We start from the raw sequence: 6,583 nt of genomic DNA on the forward strand, positions 1-6,583 counted from the left end.
CGAGGCGACCCCAGAGATGCTCACGGCCACTACTGAGATGGTCAACGCCCCGTTTGAGGTTACAGCCCCCGTGGCACTACAGGAGCAGTTTTCCCCCTTCGAGGATGTGTCCTCCCCCCCCCCCCGTCCCCCCCCCCCCCCCCCCGCTGAGCTGCCCAAGGTGATTTCCTTCTTTGCGGATCTCGATTGTGGTTTTTCATCTAAGTATGTGGTGATTTTTTTTAGAAAAGGAAGTATGTGGTGATTAATAATGCAAAATTTTATTAGCTTCGATGCCATGCTATACATAGTGGTTTAAATAACTTGTGTTTCTTATACTGAAAAGTAATTCAGAATTTGTTTCTGTTTAAATTAGAGCCCTGATGCAGACAAGGATTGTGTAGTTGTACATGTCACTCACTATGAGGCGGACGACCTGAATATACGCACTGGGAAAACAGAGTTCTTAGGCTGTTGGATCCTGGAAGCCATTTGCGGTTATACCAATGAAGAGTTGTATTCCAGCCTCACTGTTGTCAGGCGTGTTGTCCAGGATGCACTGAAGCACAAGAAGTTCAAAGCTACTCCTTCGTTTGTGAGGCATACTCTTCTTGTCAAGCTTACGCAGGAAGATGACGTGGCATGCGTCCACAAACAAGTTTATCAGTGGCAAGGCCACAAGGTTGTCTTCATGAAGGTTCACAGGATTGAGCTGCTGCGGGACGTCCTTGACGATGTTCATGGCAAGGTCCATCTTGTGTCCAGCCCAAATTAGATCGAGGCATGAAATAGTTGCCCCAGCTAGTGTTTAGTAGTTTGGATTGTGTCTAATTATCCGAACCTTGCCTGTTATCGACCCCTGATACGTCTTCGTCGTATCTACTTTTCCAAACACTTTTGCTCTTGTTTTGGACTCTAACTTGTAAGATTTGAATGGAACTAACCCGGACTGACGTTGTTTTCAGCAGAATTGCCATGATGTTGTTTTATGTGCAGAAAACAAAAGTTCTCGAAATGACCTGAAACTTCACAGAACGTCAAGTTAAAAATAATAAAAAATCCTTGCCAAAGATGAAGACCAGGGGGCCCACACCTTGTCCACGAGGGTGGGGGGCGCCCCCCTAGGGCGCGCCCCCTACCTCGTGGGCCCCCTGGAGCTCCTCCGACGCCAACTCCAACTCTATATATTTTCTTTCGGGGAGAGAAAAATCAAGGAGAAGAAATAATTGCGTTTTACGATATAGAGCCGCCGCCAAGCCCTAAAACCTCTCGGGAGGGATGATCTGGAGTCCGTTCGGGGCTCCGGAGAGGGGGATTCGTCGCCGTCGTCATCATCAACCATCCTCCATCACCAATTTCATGATGTTCACCACCGTGCGTGAGTAATTCCATTGTAGGCTTGCTCGATGGTGATAGGTTGGATGAGATCTATCATGTAATCGAGTTAGTTTTGTTAGGGTTTGATCCCTAGTATCCACTATGTTGTAAGATTGATGTTGCTATGACTTTGCTATGCTTAATGCTTGTCACTAGGGCCCGGTTGCCATGATTTCAGATCTGAACCTATTATGTTTTCATGAATATATGTGTGTTCTTGATCCTATCTTGCAAGTCTATAGTCACCTACCATGTGTTATGATCCGACAACCCCGAAGTGACAATAATCGGGACCACTCCCAGTGATGACCATAGTTTGAGGAGTTCATGTATTCACTATGTGCTAATGCTTTGTTCCGGTTCTCTATTAAAAGGAGGCCTTAATATCCCTTAGTTTCCATTAGGACCCCGCTGCCACCGGAGGGTAGGACAAAAGATATCATGCAAGTTCTTTTCCATAAGCACGTATGACTATATTCGGAATACATGCCTACATTACATTGATGAATTGGAGCTAGTTCTGTGTCACCTATGTTATGACTGTTACATGATGAACCGCATCCGGCATAATTATCCATCACCGATCCAATGCCTATGAGTTTTCCATATACTGGTTCTTGTTTATTTACTTTCCTTTTGCTATTGTTACAATCACTACAAAATACCAAAAATATTACCTTTGCTTCCTTTACTTTTGTTACCATTACCACCACTATCATATTATTGTGCCACTAAACACTTTGCTGCAGATACTAAGTTTCCAGGTGTGGTTGAATTGACAACTCAGCTGCTAATACTTGAGAATATTCTTTGGCTCCCCTTGTGTTGAATCAATAAATTTGGGTTGAATACTCTATCCTCGAAAACTGTTGCGATCCCCTATACTTGTGGGTTATCAAGACCTTTTTTGGCGCCGTTGCCGGGGAGCATAGCTCTATTCTTTGAGTCACTTGGGATTTATATCTGCTGGACACTATGAAGAACTTGAAAGACGAGAAAACAAAAATTTATCCCTCAACTACGAGGGGAGGTAAGGAACTGCCATCTAGCTCTGCACTTGATTCACCTTCTGTTATGAGTAAGCTTGCGACACCTAAACCTGCTTCTGCTATTCGTTCTGATATGTCGCATGTTATTGATGATGCCACTTCTGCTATGCATGATACTTATGATGAAACTACTACTATGCCTGATACTACTGTGCCCCTTAGTGAATTTCTTGATGAACAAATTGCTAGGGCTACAGAGAAAGAAATTATTGAAACTGATAATATGGATGAAAGTGATGATGAGGATAGGCCTGCTATTCCTGAAGGTTATATTTTTGATAAAGAGGCTTCTGCTGCTATTTTGGCTTGCAATGATAACGATGAGCTTAGAAGGTTATTAATTAAATGGAACAAGGAATCTCTTAGAGATAGAATGAGGCCTGACCCTGCTTTTGCTACTTCACCTATTTGTGTTGCCGATAAGGATTATGAATTCTCTATTGATCCTGATATAATTACTTTGGTTGAATCTGATCCTTTTCATGGCTATGAATCTGAAACCGTTGTGGCACATCTTACTAAATTAAATGATATAGCCACCCTGTTCACTAATGATGAGAGATCTCGCTACTTTTATATCCTCAAAATATTTTCGTTCTCATTAAAGGGTGATGCTAAGATATGGTTTAATTCTCTTGATCCTGGTTGTGTGTGTAGTCCCTAGGATATGATTTATTACTTCTCTGCTAAATATTTCCCTGCTTATAAGAAACAAGCTGCTTTAAAGGAAATATACAACTTTGTTCAAATTGAAGAAGAGAGTCTCCCACAAGCTTGGGGGAGGCTTCTCAAGTTACTTAATGCTTTGCCTAATCATCTTCTTAAGAAAAATGAAATACTTGATATCTTTTATAACGGACTAACCGATGCTTCCAGAGATTACCTGGATAGTTGTGCTGGTTCTCTTTTCAGGGAAAGAACACTGGATGAAGCTGAAATACTATTGAATAATATGTTGGCAAATGAAAATAATTGGGAATCTCCTAAGCCAGTTCCTGAGCCAGCTCCCGCTCCATTTACTGAGCCTATTCCTAAATCAACTCCGAAGAAGAGAGGTGTTCTATTCCTCAGTCCCGAAGATATGCAAGAGGCAAATAAATCTATGAAAGAGAAAGGTATTAAAGCTGAAGATGTTAAGAATTTACCTCCTATTGAAGAAATACATGGTCTTAATTTACCGCATGTTGAAGAAACATATGATCTTGATCCATTACCTATTGAAGAACCTCCTGATCTTGATAACCCGACATAGGTAGTAAAGGTAAATTCTCTCTATAGATATGATAGAGCTTGAATCCCTCCTTCTAAAATTGCTAGTCAGTGCTTGGATGAGTTTGATAACTTTATGTTTAAGCAAGAAGACTTCAATGGTTATTTTGGTAGACAATTAAAACAAAATGCTTATATGATTAAACACTTGGGTGATTATATGGCTAATATTAGAGGTGAACTTAAACTTGTTAGCAAACATGCTTCTATGGTTACCACTCAAGTAGAACAAGTACTTAAAGCTCAAAATGATTTGCTCAATGAAATGAATAGTAAGAAAAATGATTATGTTGTTAGAGTGGCTACTAGAACTGGTAGAATGACTCAGGAACCTTTGTATCCTGAAGGCCACCCTAAGAGAATTGAGCAAGATTCTCAGAGAAATAATACTGATGTACCTAGTTCTTCTAAAAGGAAGAAAAAGAAAAATGATAGGACTTTGCAAACTTCTAGTGAACCTATTGTTGAACCACCTGATAATCCAAATGATATATCTATGTCTGATGCTGAAACACAATCTGGTAATGAACATGAACCTAGTGAAAATATTAATGATGATGTTCATGATGATGCTCAACCTAGTAATGATAATGATGTAGAAATTGAACCTGCTGTTGATCTTGATAACCCACAATCAAAGAATCAACGTTATGATAAGAGAGACTTTGTTGCTAGGAAACATGGTAAAGAAAGAGAACCTTGGGTTCAAAAACCCATGCCTTTTCCTCCCAAACCATCCAAGAAAAAGGATGATGAGGATTTTGAGCGTTTTTCTAAAATGATTAGACCTATCTTTTTGCATATGCGATTAACTGATATGCTCAAAATGAATCCTTATGCTAAGTATAAGAAAGATATTGTTACAAATAAAAGAAAGATACCAGAAGCTGAAATTTCCACCATGCTTGCTAATTATACTTTTAAGGGTGGAATACCAAAGAAACTTGGAGATCCAGGAGTACCTACCATACCTTGCTCTATTAAAAGAAATTATGTTAAAACTGCTTTATGTGATCTTGGAGCCGGTGTTAGTGTTATGCCTCTTTCTTTATATCGTAGACTTGACCTAAATAAGTTGACACCTACTGAAATATCTTTGCAAATGGCTGATAAATCAACTACTATACCTGTCGGTATTTGTGAGGACGTGCCTGTTGTGGTTGCAAACTTTACTATTTTAACAGACTTTGTTATTCTTGATATTCCCGAGGATGATAGTATGTCTATTATTCTTGGAAGACCTTTTCTTAATATTGCAGGGGCTGTTATTGATTGCAACAAAGGCAATGCCACTTTTCATGTTAATGGTAATGAGCATACGGTACACTTTCCGAGGAAACAACCTCAAGTTCATAGTATCAACTCTATTGGAAAAATTCCATCGATTATATTTGGAGGTTTTGAATTTCCTCTTCCTACCGTCAAGAAGAAATATGATATACTTATTATTGGGGATGTGCATATCCCCTTTGAGGTAACTTAGTGTTATTCGAAATTTCTCTGGTTCCATGATTATCGAAATGAGTTTGTTAACAAGACTTGATCAACCTTGTTAGTGGATTCTTTTTTATGAGCATGAGATGGATGAAACTAGAAGCACAAACTTATGTACCCCCTCTATACTCTCTGTAATTTAGTTGAAATAAAGTAAAAATAGTATTTTCTGTCTGTTCCCTGGCTTATCCGTGCAATATAAAAATATCCCGAAAATAGAAGTCCTCAGAATGACATGCCAATTTAATATGATTTTTTCGGGAATATTTGAGGATTTACTGTGCAAAAAATACCACGGGAGGAGCTGCCACCTGGCCACGAGGGTGGAGGGCGCCCCCCCTCTAGGGCGTGCCCCCTGCCTCGTGGGCCCACGGTGGCCCTCCTCCACTTATCCCAGCACCCATCTTCTTCCTCTGCCTCACACAAACCCGAAAAACCAACTCAAGCACGAGTTCTAGCTCACTTTGCTGTGATTTTCGATCTCCTTGCTCAAAGCACCTCTCGCAAACTGCTTGGGGAGATTGTTCCTTGGTATGTGACTCCTCCTTTGGTCCAATTAGTTTTTGTTCTAGTGCTTTATTCATTGCGAATTTGTGTTGCATAGCTGACCATGTTCTTGAGCTTGCATGTCAAATTTATTTGGTCCCAAGTAGTTCTAATGCTTGATATAGGCTCTAGACACTTGTATGAGTAGTTGCTATCAATTTTAATGAAGTTGGTTCACTTTTTCTTGAAGTTACTAAAAATTTCAGAAATTTTTCAGAGAAAACAATATTCTTAGGAAGATGTTCCAAGGTGGTTCTTCAAGGAAGCAAGGCCCTAGGCTTGCAATGCGTGATGCTGATGAGGAGCCCCCAATGGATGCTCCAATGTGTCCTTGTGAATGGCCTTCGGAAAATTTTATGGATCGAGTGGGAATTAAAGAAGAATTTAACGCATATTTGCGTAACTCCGATCTTGTGGACTTTGAGGCACACAAATGCCCCCAGTACCATCAACTCACTAGCTTATTTGTGAGGAGGTTTGAATTTTCATCTTCGCGTAATTCTCCTTCAGTCATGTTTGATCTTTATGACAAATCCTATACCATGGCCTTAGAGGATTTTACTTTTGCTTGCAAACTTCCACAATGGGGTAGCACTATTGTTCCCTGTAAATCTGAATTTAGAGATTTTCTTGCTGGTATAACCGTAGGGGAATCTAGAGATATAACGCAAGCTACCATAGGGAGCATTCACTTTCCTGCTATACATTACTTTGCTCTCTTCATAGGTAGGTGCATAAATGCTAAGGATGAAGCATGTAACATGTGTGTCCCTGACCTTAGCATTCTCAGGAGTGCTGTGTTAGGAGACCAATCTTATCATATGGGAGCCATTGTAGCTCGTAGGTTGCATCATAATAGATATAATAGA

This window comes from Triticum urartu, chromosome 7 (genome assembly GCF_003073215.2).
Source record: "Triticum urartu cultivar G1812 chromosome 7, Tu2.1, whole genome shotgun sequence".
Taxonomy (NCBI): domain Eukaryota; kingdom Viridiplantae; phylum Streptophyta; class Magnoliopsida; order Poales; family Poaceae; genus Triticum; species Triticum urartu.